Consider the following 17,348-nt stretch of genomic DNA (forward strand, 5'->3'; position numbering starts at 1 on the left):
TCATTATTCCAATGAAAGCTTAAGGGTTGTCAGGTTGAGATGCTAGCTGATCATGGCGGTTGGTAACAAGAGGGGGATTTTGTGAGGAACATGGTGATTGGTCACTAGGCCATGCAGTGAAGTGGAGTTTGAGAAGGGTAGCCAAAGGCAACACATTGTCTTTTTAGGAACCTAAGGAAAGACGAAGCCCACCATCTTATGATTTAAAAAACTTAAAACATTCTTTTTTTAGAAGATCGACTGTGGAGATTAATCCTCCTTAGGCCCGAGTCTTTAGCCTAGGTCGCTTGGGATACATATATAGAGCCTACGTTTATCTTTAGTGCATTTTCAAGAGCATCATGCCAAAATTTGTCTCACACTATTAGAGATGCGGGGCTACAAGTCCTAGAGAAAAAAACAAAGTCCCATGTCCCAAAATCGCAGTGTTCCCATGACGTGTATCCCCTAGGTTTGTTTTTAGTCCCTCTTTAGTGTATATGGGCCCCCTATCATGCCGGCTTTTGCCTCTGCTACCGAGATGCGGGGTACACGTTTTGGAAAGAAAACCAAGTCCCAAGATACACACGTCCCGAAATCGCAATGTCCACACTGGACATGTTGTAATGCCTTGTGACAACGAGGATTCAAACTAGAGACTGCTACATCCATATAGAAACACTTTTCTACTCGCATAAGTTGGATTGTAGCTATTAGCAAGCCTCTTCTCCACAAGTACATACGGCAACATGTCTCATAACGAAGAGACATACTGGGTTATGCCATGGCACTCTTTGACCAAAGGCTAGCCAGCTTCTTGTAGACCCCACCACTGTCCATATAGGACAAGCAGAGGATCACTACATGTATCCCCAGGTGAGTCTTCAAGGCATAGAAGACCTTGAGTGGGGAATCCTTGCCCTTGAAATCTAGGCTTCGGTACTGTAAACTTATGCTTGTTTCTAGAAAGAAATTCATGAATGTCGCTCAAGATTCAGCCTCGTTCTTGCCTAAAAACAAAGTTCCATGATTTAATAAATAGCTTTTTCTATTTAAAGAAGCTTGAGGCCGCTGGTGCATACGAGCGAAGTGGGTTCAAACCATTTGCTTGGCCATGGTGGGGCAAAGACGAATGGAGGAAGGACACCGGGTATGATGGTTCATACCACCTGGCAGTCATCACGCTTGTAATTTATATCACCAACCTTGTGGAGATGGAATGGGCCAATCATGTAGTAGTTGGAAGAGTTAGCTATGGAGTGGGCGGCCTTCGTGGGCCGAACACATCGGCTAGTCCCTCTTATTGGGCGAACTAGCCCTTCACACCACCTCCAAAAGCCCTTCAAACCACCTTTTGGACGACGGATGGTAAGTGAAGTGAGGTAGTTGGAGCATTTCAAAACCATTTGATTCTTCCAAACCTGCAAAACGGGATCGATTGTTGCAACTTTGCGTGTAAAAGGAACCCGTGCAAGAATCATTCGGCGTCCTATCACTCGCCTACTCTATTTTCTACATGAGATTACGCAAAGTACCCGGTGTGGTTTTGATTGGAGCTGACGTTTCTTAGTATTCAAAAATTTCCATGCATATTGCGCCTGCTTGTTTTCTAAAATTTCCATGGGTATTGCACCTTGTCTGTTTTCTACAATTTCCATGGTAGTTTTCTAAAATTTCCATGGATATTGCGCCTGTCACCGCATACGGCGCGGCAACTAAATTATTCCCTCAACAACTCTTCTCGCGCTCATATATTCAGTCCGGCGCTCAGTCCGGGGCTCCCGTGTCTCCTGAATTCCACCAACATCTTGCAGCTATTCAAATTAGCTTGTGAGTTGCTCACAGCATTCCCTTATTCTCACCTATCGACGAAAGATGAGAAATCTCGAAGCAAGCATTCTGTTCTTAGTACTTCTTTCGTCTCCTTCACTCGACACTGCCCTTGCTGCAACTAAAAAGATGAATGTTCAGTTCCATATGCACGATGTACCGCTGTCACCGAAACCGACAGTAGTTCCTGTCGCGGCCGCCAATGGCAACTTCACCAACTTGGGTTTCGGCTCAACATTCGTGATCGATGATGATCTGACAGAGGGACCTGAGCGCAATTCAACTAAAGTGGGTAGGGGTCAGGGCTTCTACAGCGTTGCGTCTCAGACAAGCGTGGATTTGCTCCTTGTATTTACTGCTGTTTTGCAAACGCCAGAGCACAACGGGAGCACGATTTGCCTACATGGGTCGGACAGAACTGGCTTGTTTGAGAGGGAGGTAGCAGTGGTGGGCGGGACAGGACATTTCAGGTTTGCTCGGGGCTACGCAACCATTCGGACTGCGTCTTCGAACGGTCCTAATGCAGTCTTAAAGTTTAACATTACAATGCATGTCTAATCTCTAGGTGCTCAGGAGTCAGCAGGGAGAGAAAAGTTTGCACGCGGTGCCGTTCTAGTACGTTGAGCTTGTCTCTAAGTGTAAAGAATTTCCTTAGCTTCTTGTTGAATTTCTTGCTGAATGGCAAGGCACCGAGTCTGAGACACTTGTTTACAACTTTGTTTTGATGATTCGTTTTCTGCAACTTTGTTTTAGTGAAGAATTGTCGACACTGTGATGCTTGCAAATCTCAAAACTTGCCTCCGTTCTTGGTCGACGCTTGAATGCTTGGAGATCTCAAGAACTTTCCTCTAAACTTGAGAGTCTGAGACTCCCTTTGTTCGAAGGCTGACAACTTAGCTGCAGCTAATTATCTGGAAAATCGTGCAGGACATTTTATCGGGTTTGCAAGCAAGGCTCTTCGCTTCTTAATTTTGAAGACATCTTGAAATTTCAAAGACGGTTTTTTATTTTAAAACTTTTTTCCTAATAAAGGTAATGTTTATTAGGGTATGGGAAAAAAATAGACCTCATAGAGAAAGGAGTGCCCGTGGCCCACACTACGAAGAAATATCTGGAGCCTTCTTAAAGAGACAAATACCAGACCAACCAACATGGCAAAGATTGGGAGGTTGGGAAAGAGGAGAAGGGAGGTTTGGGAGAGGTTCGGGGAGAGGAGGAGGTTTGGAAAAGCAAAGAGGAGAGAAAAACACCATGTGGTACAATTTGCAAGGGCCACAGTCCATGTGACAAGGGGAGAGCACTACATGAGGGGAAGAGATGGACACGCGGCATGGGGGAGGGGGAGAGAGGTGGAGGTTGAGGGAAGCAAATGCATGCAGGGAGTAAATGTGAGGGCTGTGCCACCCCACATGGCGACAACGGGTAGCAGTAGTGCAAGTAAGAGGTGGCATCTCGGATTGCATTGCGACACATGTTGCCACAGCTTTGGCCACAACGACTCTTCTTACTATATATTAAGGAGACAAATACCAAACCTGCCAATGTGGGAGAGATTTGAAGGTTGGGAAAGAGGAGAAGGGAGGTTCATGAGAGGTTCGGGGAGAGGAGGAGGTTTCGAAAAACAAAGACGCCATGTGGCACAATCTGCAAGGGCCATAGTCCATGTGACAAGGGGAGAGCACTGCATGGGGGGAAAATATGGATAGACGGCATGGGGGAGGGGGAGAGAGGGGGAGGCTGAGGGAAGTAAATGTAGGATGGGGGAGCAAATGCGAGGGCTGCACCACCCCGTGTGGTGATAATGGGCAATAGTAGTGCAAGTAAGAGGCGGCAGCTCGGACTACATCGCAACACATGTCACCACACAAGCTACGATCTGCGCAGGCAAGTGACGACACGATGAGAGTGTGTCTGCACACTGTTACTACCACACGACATTTGCCATAACCATGTGGAATCCCTCGGTAGAGTGCCGACACGTCAACTGCCACAAGACTCCCACAACTCTGTTGGTGCGCCACATGGCACAGACTACGATGGTGCAGATCGAGAAATAGGCAAACTGTGAGTCGGCACGTGGTGGTGAGATTGCGAAAACGGACACACACACACACACACACACACACACACACTTCCATGGTCTCACCATCATGTTACCAGCAACAATGCCTTCTGACCCCGATTTCAACCTCTACAACCCCTAGTTCAACATTTCTTCATTATCCCCGTCCAACCCTAGCTTAGCCCTCCTTTATGTTAAATTTAATGAGTAGCATCCTATAATTTGTTTCTCTTAAATTGGTAGATGCATCAGTTCAAATTGAGTTATAGATATTACCCCCCTTCCCCTTATTATTATTTTCATTTTAAGTAGTATTTAATCCCTAAATTAATAGGCCCCCCTTAACCCTCTCTAATAATTTCAACCTACCGATGTATTATAAGAGCCTAACCTAACTACCTACTAATCAACCCCCTCTTCATTTTATGGTTTAGCTAATAGTTACTCATATATGAATTCTTTATTTGACTATATGAGATAATTTAATACACTCTTCATTGCACCTTTTACTTCTGTTATGCATTTTACAATTGTTTTCCTTATTTTCCCCCCGCCCCCACCAAAGTCTTTCCTGTTCATTCAGCGTGATTGGGCCTGCTGGCCTCTAAGTGGTGATCCTTCTATTGATTAATTTTCTTCCATCCCACTGCCTTCTTATAGGATTTTTTTATTTTTTATTTTTTCCCTTTGATAATGCTATTTTATCTATACTACTTGTTTCATTGTTTTATGCCTACATTTGGTAATATTATTTTATGCATATTTTTAATTATATGAGGCTTATTTTCCTAATCTTTGTAGAATTTTTTTGGCTTTGTTGAAGGCAGGTTGAGAGCCTTTTTATGAAACTGCTAGCTTTATTGAAGGCATGTTAAGAGCCTATATATGATAATGCAACCCTACAATTTTACTTTTATCAACTCAATAACCTAACAACGCTTGTCCATCCCTAACTACCTTATATTAGGCCCCCACTCCCTTCTATTATGGGTCTTTGTAATGCCCCTCACCGCCCCATTTTATTGCCATGCATAAGATAGGTCCTTCATGTCTTTACTACACCTCTTCCTCATACCCAACCCCTTACCCACTACACCTTCTTTCCCCTTACCCAATCTTGCACCCACTACACCTTTGTAACATTTTTACTACACCTCTTCCTCATACCCAACCCCTTACCCACTACACCTTCTCCCCCCTTACCCAATTTCACACCCACTACACCTTTGTAATGTTTTTACACAGCCACCCTAGTGTTATCATACCACCTTCCCCTAGCATTCAACATAGCTAATAGTGTAACATCTAATTCGAGAACTGTAACCTCAAAAAGAGAACTCTAGGGGAATCTTTGAAAGATTCCTTCTTTTTCATGTGAATTTTGTGTTTATTTGAAAAAGATGGCCTTTTCGCGCGATGGTTTTTGAAAAAAAACATAAAAACCATGCTTTTATGAAATTTTGCCGACAGTTTTTTTGGAAAACGGGCACAAACACCTACACTTGGAATACCAAAATTGTAAAAAATACATTAATTTTTTAAAACCAATACAATAAGGGCCTATGCATCCAATGCACATAAAAGGACCATGGCATAACACATTTCAAAATCCTAAAAAGGTACAAATCACTTTGTTGCACAAACATACATGCCACTGATCCTACAAAGAACAATACTCATCCTCTGATCGTATACCTTCAAATGCACTAGAGCCTAAGCTTTGTATAGTAGAAGTTGAAGATCCTTCCTCCTCTAGGCTGTCCACTAGAACATTCTCCGAGTTAACCTGGGCAAGTTTAGCTACCACCCTCTTTTTTGCATGGTGTGTCTTGGCTTCCATTTGTTCACTGCATTCGATTAATGTCTTTGGAATTTTTAGGGATATTATGTATTGTGTCTACTTTGGCAAATGCTCGGCTTGTGTTAATTGAAATGCATATACCAAAATATCTACCTCATCCAATTATAGAGTATCAATTATTGGACAATTCTTTGTCGCCCTCTTCCCTTTTTGGCCACGCTTCCTTGTTACCACCATCTCTGGGTTATGTCGACCCGTGAAAGATCCATGGAATTGGTGAAAAACCAATGCACCTCTATTGACTTGGTATTTTAACCTTCCTTTTTGACTTTCACAACTTTAGCAATCCAAAAAGGAAATCCACTAGGATCATTTGTTTCTAACACAACAACCATCATACCCACTGCCAAGTCCTCGATGCTACCACTCCACATTTCTTGAACCCTTTCCCTGGCTTTTTTGGACTTTCTTGCTCCAAGGTACATAGTTCTTCTCTCTCCCCAAAATAGTTCTTCTTTGAAGGTGCATGTAAATGTGCACTTGAAAAAGCATTCATATGTGCATTTACAATATCTTGTTCAATGCATTGTGGCCAACTAAAATCTGACACATCTTGGGAGTCATTGAGTAGGTGATTGATAAGTATTTGGGATGCAACAAATAAATTCCACCATGTCCACACCACATCTTCAGCATGCTGGATTGTTTTGCTAATCTCATTGACTAAACTTATAGGGTTTACATCTCTCCCCTCCTTCATGGCTCGTTGCAACTCCCTCACTAATTGTAAAGGTTGTAAAGGTGGCACATACAACTCATGCTCTAGAACACACTTCAAGAACTTCAATCCTTTGAGTGGAACCCAAGTCTGTGATCTAGAATAGAACTTCCCCCACAACAATGTCGTCCCTTCTTGATCTTTCTACATTCGAAATTGGTGTTGAAAGCTTAACTCGTTGTGCTTCTCAATAATCGTTCAATTCGCTCGTTGTCACGAAACACAAAGCGTATGAAATCTGTTGTTTTTTCCATGTTTGCAATTATCGGTTTTGGCACATATGCATCCTGTAAAATGCGGATCATTGCATCCCCATCCCATGCTTCTTTCCTTCTCATCTTTACTGAGAACCGGCTAAACATTTGATCAATATGGTCGTGTGTGTGACCCACCATAAGGAATCCTAATTTCACTTTCAGAAATATGCCTTTCTCCACAAGCATGCAAAGATATGCCAACACAACTTGATTCTTATTCTCTCTCGATGTGTTATCAAGTTGGACATACAACACTTTTGGAAAAGGCTGTGTAAGATTCCTCAATGCATCATTAAGAACGAAAACTGTGAGATTAGGATCATTTCTTACACTTGGTGTCATCAGATAAACCTTGGGGATTAATTCACCATGGTAGATCATGCATCCAACCACATGATATGTGATGAAGTTCTCCTCTTTTACACACACCTCTCTCTTGTCCTTGACTTCTATTATGCAAGGCCTTCAAGTCTACGCATGTGGCACACACACCAAAGCGACAAATCTTTGGTATCTTCACGTTGTTGAATTCATTTTCCCAAATCCTACAAAAATGTTGGTATGTCACATACTCATCACCTGTAGTAGCCATGGCATCCTTGTACATGGAATGGATCTCACGCTTGGAGAAATTATCCCCAGTAAGTGCAGCTGGTCACTATTTGGAAGAGCCTCGGCATATTTTTGCACAAAGTCTTACAACCACGTGCATACCATATTGCCATGTGGTCCAAGCACTCTCATTTGTCCTGCTGTACAAATGCGGGGGTCTTTATAGAGGCGGGCCTGTAATCTTTTTAGCCTTTCATTGCCAAGAAAATGTGCAAGTCTATATGCTTTGCGACAAACAATCCTTGAATCGAATGGGTACTCAAACACAATTTTCATCATATTGTTTTCCCTAGGTCTTATAGACCATGTTAAATAAAAATTTTGATCATCTTTATTCATTTCAACATAACTTTTCCGTAACACCCTTAATTTTGCAACCCCAAAAGTGACCAGGCACATTCTGCTACAACAAAGAGCATTGCAGGTCTCTTTTAGATGTGCGATGTCTAGCATTATACGAGCTCTCCCTCTTGTGTAGCTAGACTTTTTGAGGTCCACATTCATTGGTCTTTCCTTTAGTCTCTCCTCAATAGACGAGATTGAATTTTGCTTCCCCTTTTGTGATAGCCGAGACAGTCGTTGAGATCCATTTGAATTAGATGTCCCTTGTAAGAAATACTTTCTAGCTCCAAAAACAAAACAAAGAGAGCCATTGAACGAACTTAGACATGGACGCTCCTAGGTGCATTATTCGAACAAGTACTTATCGGATGGGCATGCCACTTCACATGCAAGTCAATACCATCTAGGTTGGGACGCATGCAATATGATTTGGATGCTCGACCACACATTATATACCGTTTCCCTCCTAGTGTTATGCACCACTGTCAAAAAATGCGCTCCCAGTTATGTTATCCAAAAAATACTTATGGGATGTGCGTTCCACTTTGCATGCAGGTAAATACCACCTAGATAGAGGCCTTTGCAAAGTATTGTGCCCATAGGATATGATTTGCATTGTCAGCCAAGCATTAAACTCCATTTTTGCCTTAGTGTCATGCGCAAGTATCAAAAAACAATGTCCTAGGTGTGTTATTCCAACATTGAGTATTTATCAGATTGGCACACCACATTGCATGCAACTCAATAAAACCTAGGTTGAGGTGCGTGCAAAGTATTATGCCCATCAAATATGCTTTGCATGGTTGATGACGAATTATGCACCGTTTTCCTCCTAGTGTTATGCACAACCGTTAAAAAACGTGCTCCCAGGTGTGTTATCCGAACAAGTAAATATGGGATGGGCATGCTACTTTGCATGTAGGTCAATACCACTTGGATAGAGGCATGTGCAAAGTATTGAGTCCATCGGATATGATTTGCATGGTCAACCAAGCATTAAAGTCCGTTTTTGCCTTAGTGTCATGCACAAGCATTAAAAAACACTGTCCTAGATGTGTTATTCCAACAAGTACTTATCAAATTGGCATGCCTCATTGCATTCAACTCAATAGCACCTAGTTTGAGGTTTATGCAAAGTATTGTGTCCATCGGATATGCTATGCATGGTCGATCACACATTATTCCACCGTTTTTCCCCTTGTGTGTTATGCGAACAAGTACTTATGGTATGGGTGTGCACTTTGCATGCAAGTAAATACCACTTAGGTTGAGGCATGTGCAAAGTATTGTGCCCATCAGATATCCTTTGCATTGTTGATCAAGCATTAAACACCATTTTTGCCTCAGTGTGATGCACATCCGGAAAAAAACACGCTCCTAAGTGTGTTATCCGAACATGTACTTATCGGATAGGCACGCCACATTGCATGCAACTAAATACCACCTAGGTTAAGGTGCTTGTAGAGTATTATTCCCATAGTATATTCTTTGCATGGTCGATCATGCATTATACACCGTTTTTCTCCTAGTGTTATGCACAACTGTCAAAAAACGTGCTCCTAGGTGTGTTATCCGAACAAGTACTTATGGGATGGTGCGCCACTTTGCATGCAAGTAAATACCACCTAGGTTGAGGTGCATGCCAAGTATTTTTCCCATTCTATATGCTTTTCATTGTCGATTCTCCCATCAAACACCGTTTTTTCCTCAGTGTGATGCACATCCATCAAAAAACGAGCAAAAAAATGCTCCTAGGTGTGTTATCTGAAAAGTACTTATTGGATGGGTGCGCCACTTCGCACACAAGTCAATACCATCTATGTTTAGATGCATGAAAAGTATTGTGTCCATAGGATATGATTTGCATGCACGATCATGCATTATACTCCATTTTCCTCCTAGTGTTATGCACCACCATCAGAAAACGTGCTCCCAAACTATCCGAACAAGTACTTATGGGATGGGCGTGCCACTTTTTATGCAAGTAAATAACACTTGGATAGATGTTTATGCAAATTATTGTACCCATCGAATAGACTTTGCATTGTCGATCAAGCATAAAATACCGTTTTTGCCTCAATGTGATCCACATCCATAAAAAAAGACACTCCTAAGTGTGTTATCCGAACAAGTACTTAACGGATGGGTGTGCCACATTTCATGCAACTCAATACCACTTAGGTTGAGGTGCATTCAAAGTATTGTGCCCATCAGATATGCTTTGGATGGTCGATCACACATTATGCACCGCTTTCCCCCTATTGTTATGTACAACCATTAAAAAATGCGCTCCTAGGTGTGTTATGCAAACAAGAACTTATAGGATGGGCACGCCACTTTGCATGCAAGTAAATACCACCTAGGTTGAGGTGTTTGCAAAGTATTGTGCCAAGTGGATAGGATTTGCATGGTCGATCAAGCATTAAACAACATTTTTACCTTAGTGTGATGCACATCCATAGTAAAACACGCTCATAAGTGTTTTGACCGAACAAGTACTTATCGAATGGATGCACCACATTGCATGCAACTCAATACCACCTATTTTGAGGTGTATGCAGAGTATTGTGCCCATCAGATATGCTATGCATGGTCGATCATGCATTATACACCATTTTCCCCCTAGTGTTATGCACAACCGTCAGAAAACGCACTCCTAGGTTTGTTATATGAACAAGTACTTATGGGATGGGTGCGCCTCTTTGCTTACAAGTAAATAACATGTAGTTTGAGGCACATGAAAATTATTGTGGCCATCTGATATGCTTTTCATGGTCGATGCACAATCGTCAAAAAACATGCTCCTAGATGTGTTATCCAAACAAGTACTTATTAGATGGGTGCGCCACTTTACACACAAGTCAATAGCATCTATGTTGAGACAGGTGCACATTATTGTGTCCATCAGATATGATTTGCATGCTCGATCATGCATTATACATAGTTTTCCTCCTAGTGTTATGCACCACCATTAAAAAACATGCTCCCAGGTGTGTTATCCAAACAAGTACTTATGGCATGGATGTGCCACTTTGCACGTAGGTCAATACCACTTGGTTAGAGGCTTGTGAAAATTATTATGCCCATCGGATATGATTTTCATGGTCCACCAAGCATTAAACTCCGTTTTTGTCTTAGTGTCACGCACAAGCATCAAAAAACACTATCCTAGGTGTGTTATTCCAACAAATAGTTATGGGATTGGCATGCCACATTTCATGCAACTAAATACCACCTAGGTTGAGGGGCTGCGAAGTATTTTTCCCATAGGATATGCTTTGCATGGTCAATCTTGTATTATGCATCATTTTCCCCCTTATGCTATGCACAATCGTAAAAAGATGCGCTCCCAGGTGTGTTATGCAAACAAGAACTTATGGGATGGGCATGCCACTTTGCATGCAAGTAAACACCACCTAGTTTGAGGCACGTGCAAAGTATTGTGCCCATCGAATAGGCTTCACATTGTCGATCCAGCATTAAACACTGTTTTCTCCTTAGTGTGATGCACATCCGTAAAAAAACACGCTCCTAAGTGTGCTATCCGAACAAGTACTTATCGGATGGGTACACCACATTGCTTGCAACTCAATACCACCTAAATTGAGGTGCATGCAGAGTATTGTGCCCATTGGATATGCTATGCATGATCGATCATGCATTATATACCGTTTTCCCCCTAGTGTTATGCACAACCGTCAAAAATGCGCTCCCAGGTGTGTTATTTGAACAATGGGTGTGCCAACTAACATGCAAGTAAATACCACTTAGATTGAGATACGTGGAAAGTATTGTGCCCATTTGATATGCTTTGCATGGTCGATTCTCACATTAAACACTGTTTTTGCCTTAGTGTGATGCACATCCATCAAAAAACACGCTCCTAGTTGTGTTATCAAAACAAGTACTTATTGGATGGGTAGTAGACAATTGCAGATGAGAGAATAAAATGTAGTCTTTTTTGCATTTTTTATCAATGCTAATCGCTCATTGAATCTTCAATGAGATTGAAGTTGGGTTTTTGTCGGTTGGACATACACATGACGATATCGATCAGGTTTTTAGCACAGTCTCAAGAGAGCTAAAACCCAAGGACATGGAGACGATGGATGACTTGATAAGAAAATGTGGGAGGCAAGTTGGTGGCGCAAGGAAGGTACAATATGCTCCATGGTTGAAAGGATGTATGATTGGAAGAGCTTTATTCTACCTTTCATACAAAAAGGTGATGATGCCCTGATTGGTCATAGTGCTCCACACTACTTTCGTTTTTTCTTAAAGGATGGAAAACTAGTGATACAGTGGCAACACTATTCTCATGATACAACATGGAAACCCAAAGAACCATACTGTCTCTTGACTTCAATCCTCCCGAGCAAAGAAATGCATCCAGTATGGGCTCCTATAAAAGAATTCAGTGAGAAATCTAAAGGTGAAATAGAAGGCTTAAAATATTTTATTACATACAAAGAGGAAATGCTTCATAGATTTCTTGATTGGAAGCCCTATTGGAAGGAATGCATTACTGTTGTAATTAAGAAGACCCATCAATTGATTTAAAGGACCTTGAGAAGATGTGAGCAGATGATCCAAGGCAAAACGGCCTTTATTTTGGCCAAATGTTGGTAACGACTTAGAGAGGACCAAGGAAGAGAGAGTTCATGCCAGAAGTAGATATAGACATCCAATGTTTTATTGCAGTTTGACCATCGAATGATGAGCATGAGAATGTTAAGTTCTGGGTTGCAAAATGGTGGACGTGAGCACAGATGACAAGCGAAAAGTTGCAACATTTATAGCACTATGTTATGAGCCAAGGGGTAGGAAGGAGAATCAGGATAACAATACACTATATATTGGTTGTTTGAAAAAGGAATGGGTTTCAAACCATGAAGCAGTTTCATAGCTTTCCACAGAGATAGTCATAGTATTCTGGAAATCAAGGATAAAGAAAACAAGGAAGCACATGGGATATGATGTAGAAGAAAAAATAAGAATACCGATCGCTACCCATTATTTCGCACATTACAGAGTTTTTGAAGATGCTCGCTAAGGAGGAAGTAGAAGGAGATAGTGCAAATGAAGAATGCCCATGACAATACCATTCAAGCATCAATAAAGACTCCGGATGATGGTCTTCAGATGAGATTGAATGAGGATGGCATCCAAGTAATAAGTGATGATGAATTGGACATTCAAACAAACTAGTTGCCCATTTGTACTTAACACATTTGTAAAGGTAGAATTGAGTTATTAAAAAGGCTGCGTGTCAGACTCCTTTGTACAAAGACTCATGGAGAGCAATATTTCTTATAAACATATGACAATGTAAAATTGTAAGCATAGCTATTACTATTTTTGGAGCACATTTAAAGAGTCGTCCATGCCTCTTGTCTATTTTAACCTTAAAATTTTTGGGACTTCAAGAGTGTTATAGTGTTCCCTTGCAAAGTATCATGGCCATAGTGTCCCATTTGGATGACTAGAATACCACCGAGGTATTGTTTTTTCAACCACAATAGGGGATGCATTGGCAAAAACATGGAAATATTAATTCTTGACCATGCAAATGGGATTCGATGGCCATGATATTTTTCATGGGCCTCAATATAGGTGATTTTAAATTTTTTGCAAAGTATCATGGCCATCAAGTCCTGTTTGCAAGACTAAAATACCACCGAGGCAATTTTTTCAATAGAAGAGGGGATGCATGGGCGAAAACATGGACATGCTCATCCTTGACCATGCATAATGGGATCTGATTGCCATGATATTTTGCATAGGACTCAATATAGGTGAACTTAAGTCCCATTCAAAGTACCCATTTGCATGATTAGAATACCACTGAGGCATTTGTACCAAAGAGGGGATGCATGGGCAAAAACCTGGAAATATTCATGCTTGACCATGTAAATGGATAGCCATAATATTTTGCAGGAGACTTAATCTATGTGATTTTTAGTAACACTGGAAGTATCATGGCTATCGGGTCTGATTGCATGTCTAGAATAGCACAGAGGAATATTTTTGAACCAAAAGAAGGGAAACCTAGGCAAAAACATGGAAATGTTACTTCTTGGCCATGCAAATGGGATTCGATGGCCATGATATTTTGCATGGGACTCAATATAGATGATTTTAAGTCTCTTCAAAAGTATCATGGCCATAAGAACCCATTTGCATGACTAGAATACCATCGAGGGATTTTTTTCAAACCAGAAGAGAGAATGCATGGGAAAAAACGTGGAAATGTTCATTCTCAACCATGAAAATAGGATCCTATGGCCATGAAAATTTCCATGGGCCTCAATATAGGTGAATTTAAGTCCTTTTCAAAGTGTCATGGCCATAAAATTGCATTTGCATGATTAGAAGACCACTGGTTCTTTTTTTTTAACCAAAAGAGGGGATGCATGGGCAAAATCAGGGAAATGTTCATTCTTTTTTCAAAACCAGAAGAGGGGATGCTTTGGCAAAAACAGGGAAATGTTCATTATTGGCCATGAAAATGGGATCTAATGGCCATGATATTTTTCATGGGACTCAGTTTTAGTGCCTTGCAAAGTATCATGGCCATTGGGGATCCCATTTGCATGACTAGAATACCACCGCCGAGGGATGTTTTTGAAACACCAAACAGGATGCATGGGCAATTACTTGAAAATGTTAATTCGTGACCATGCAAATGCAACCCAATGGCCATGATGTTTTGCATAGGCCTCAATATAAGTGATTTTAAGTCCCTTGGAAAGTATCATGGCCATCGGGTCCCATTTGCATTGACAAGAAGACCACTAATGAACTTTTATGAACCACAAGAGGGGCTGCATGGGAATTTTTGTGTGGAAATGTTCATTATTGGCCATGAAAATGGGATCTCATGGGCATGAAATTATGCATGGGACTCAATATAGGTGATTATTATTCTTGAAAAGGATCATGGTCCTCAGTCCTATTCGCATGACTAGAATACCACTGAGGCATTGTTTTGAACCAAAAGAGGGTATACATGGGCAAAAACATGGAAATGTTAATTATTGACCATGAAAATGGGATCTTCTCGCCATGAAAATTTTCATAAGTCTCAATCTAGGTGACTTCAAGTTTCTTGTAAAGTATTATGGCCATCAGGTCCCATTTGCATGACCAGAATACCATTGAGGCATTATTTTGAACCAGAAGAGAGGATGCATGGGCCAAACACATGGAAATGCTCATTCTTGATGGTGAAAATGGGATACAATGGCCATGAGATTTTTCATGATCCTCAATATAGTTGAATTTAACTCCCTTGCAAAATTTCATGGCCATTGGGTCCCATTTGCATGACTAGAAGACCGCCGGTGCATTTTTTTGAACCGAATTGGCCAATCAATGGGTCCATGCTAGAAAGTCTAGTTTTTTTAACACACCATGTGTGTTCTCCTTGTCTAGCAATTGATAATAATGATCGTAGAAACATATATCTAATTTGGAAAGTTGCATTGCACATCTACTTGCATAGTGCAATTCCCCTATAGATCCATGAATCACATCCATGAATCCTAAAATGCATTCTATCCATTGCCATTGCTCATAAGATGAAGGGTATATATCTGAACAAAAATAAAAAATAAGTGATGGGTCATTGTTTGCTTGGGTGTAGCCATTTTTGGTGAGGTTCAGGGACTTTTTTGTATATAGGTATCTTGCATCATCCATAAATTATGCAATGCTCAATGGAATTTGGCTGACTTTGTGTTCAAGTTGTAGTACACATTCCAAACTTGAACATGAGAGAGAAAAATTATGGAATAAAGATTTGTAACTAGACCATTAAAGCATTACAAGTGCTATGTTGCATGTGAAGCATGCATCTAGAAGACTATAGGATATAGCAATTTATTCAAAAACATCAAAATTCTATACATACATAGATGCAACCAAGTAATCATTCTAAAGTACACTATGTGAGCTTCTCCTCAACCCAAGGACACACCTAAATGAGATCATTATGCATGGGTTAACAGGCCCCCAAAGTTGTGCTAAAGTGATGCATACCCATTTGAGAGCACGCTCCATAACCTTTTTTTGATTTGTTGAAAACCAAAACGGATTGAAAATTTGGAATCCAAACATTGGGACTAAGTACATGGTGGTCTTAAAACATTGATAGTTATTGGTATTGATATCTAGATTCACCCTGAAATGGAAGAAGTTGGAAAAGTGCAATTTGTGCATGTGCAAATATATTTTAATAAATCCAACACTATTTACAATTTTGAATTGCTCCTTTTTCCATGCACTTGCTTGCTATATGGCTCATAAGCATGCCAAAGGTCATTGCATTTAATAATACACAACATCAAACCCGATAGTGTGCCCTTTAGCCTATTTGTGTTTTGACGCATTTTAGGCCACATTGCACTTGTTTGGGATATCCAAGTCTGCTGATGTGTATTGTCGAAGGAGGGAAAACCGGCAGTTGAAATTGGAACATCATGCAACCATAGGCTGGTTCAACTCAATTGCCAAGCATGTGATTGTCCTAAACTAGAGTGGTTGAACAGACATTAGTTATTGTCCAACTATGTGGCATGGTTGAGCAGAAATTAACAGCAATATATTGTTATTTTACTAAACCAACCTGGTGGTTGGAACACCATGCAACCCTGGCTGCTTCATCTCAATCACCAGTTCTGTGATTGTCTGGAACCTGCATGGTTGAATAGACATTAGTTATTGACCAGCTCAGCGGTTGAAATTATTGTGTTTCTTAGTACTTAAATTCATTAAATTTAATTTCCTGCTATTCGGGTCATATACCACTATTAAATTGTAAAATTCAAAAATGAAAAGCAATATATTGTTATTTTCTAATGGTGAAATTTAGAAATGAAAAGAAATATACTTGTTATTGTCTAATATGTGAAGTTGAGACCATCAAGCTAAACCATCCCGGTGGTTGAAACTATGACAGTGTCCTAAACCATCCTGGTGGTTGAAATTATGACTGTCCTAAACGTGTCCTAAACTTGACATTGTGACCGTCCTAAACCAGCGTGGTGGTTGAAAATTGTTTTGCTTCATTATATACTTTAATTAGACCATGTTTTGTATTCTTTTAGTAGTAGCTGCAAAAGGGGGCTCATTGTTCTGTTGTTACCGCGTGTTGGGTCAGCAGACGGAGTTGTATCTCAAGTTTATGGATTAGAATTTGGACATTTCAATTGGGCAGAGGAGCTTTGAGCATTGTGAGCCCTAGTACGTCAGGAAACTCAAAGACAATAATGTTTGTTGTTGCAAAACACACATAGACTTTGACCGAGCCTAGCAAGCTATGAATCACTTGAGATCTTGTCGTGTTGGAGCATTGCTCCATGGGGATCGATGCCCATGACTCCCCAATGAATGCGTAGTTTGTAGGCCACCTATATCGTCATCATGTTTTGCAAGGGAGGGTAGGTTTTATAGCCTAAGGTATCTGTGGGAGCCAGTGGTTTGTCCAAAGGGAGACCATGAATGGCACATGATTGAATGCATTCGTGACACATGCAAGCGTTGTAGTTTGAAGCTGAAGAAGAAGTTTGTCCAAGTGAAATGAGGGAAGACAACCATGTTGCTCTAAATTGAAGGAGATTTGAAAATGTCAATGTTGAAGGATTCAATAAAACTACTACCGTGCTATCCTAAAATATGTTACACACA

General features: G+C 40.8%; 1 pseudogene; it reads left to right on the forward strand.

The window, feature by feature from the left end:
- The first annotated feature begins 1,775 nt into the window (after positions 1-1,775).
- LOC147903576 (dirigent protein 2 pseudogene) lies at positions 1,776-2,367 on the forward strand (annotated as a pseudogene).
- The last annotated feature ends 14,981 nt before the right edge of the window (positions 2,368-17,348 follow it).

This window comes from Dipteris shenzhenensis, chromosome 3 (genome assembly GCF_047967505.1).
Source record: "Dipteris shenzhenensis isolate YYH24624 ecotype China chromosome 3, Dip_SZ_1.0, whole genome shotgun sequence".
In the NCBI taxonomy this organism is placed as follows: domain Eukaryota; kingdom Viridiplantae; phylum Streptophyta; class Polypodiopsida; order Gleicheniales; family Dipteridaceae; genus Dipteris; species Dipteris shenzhenensis.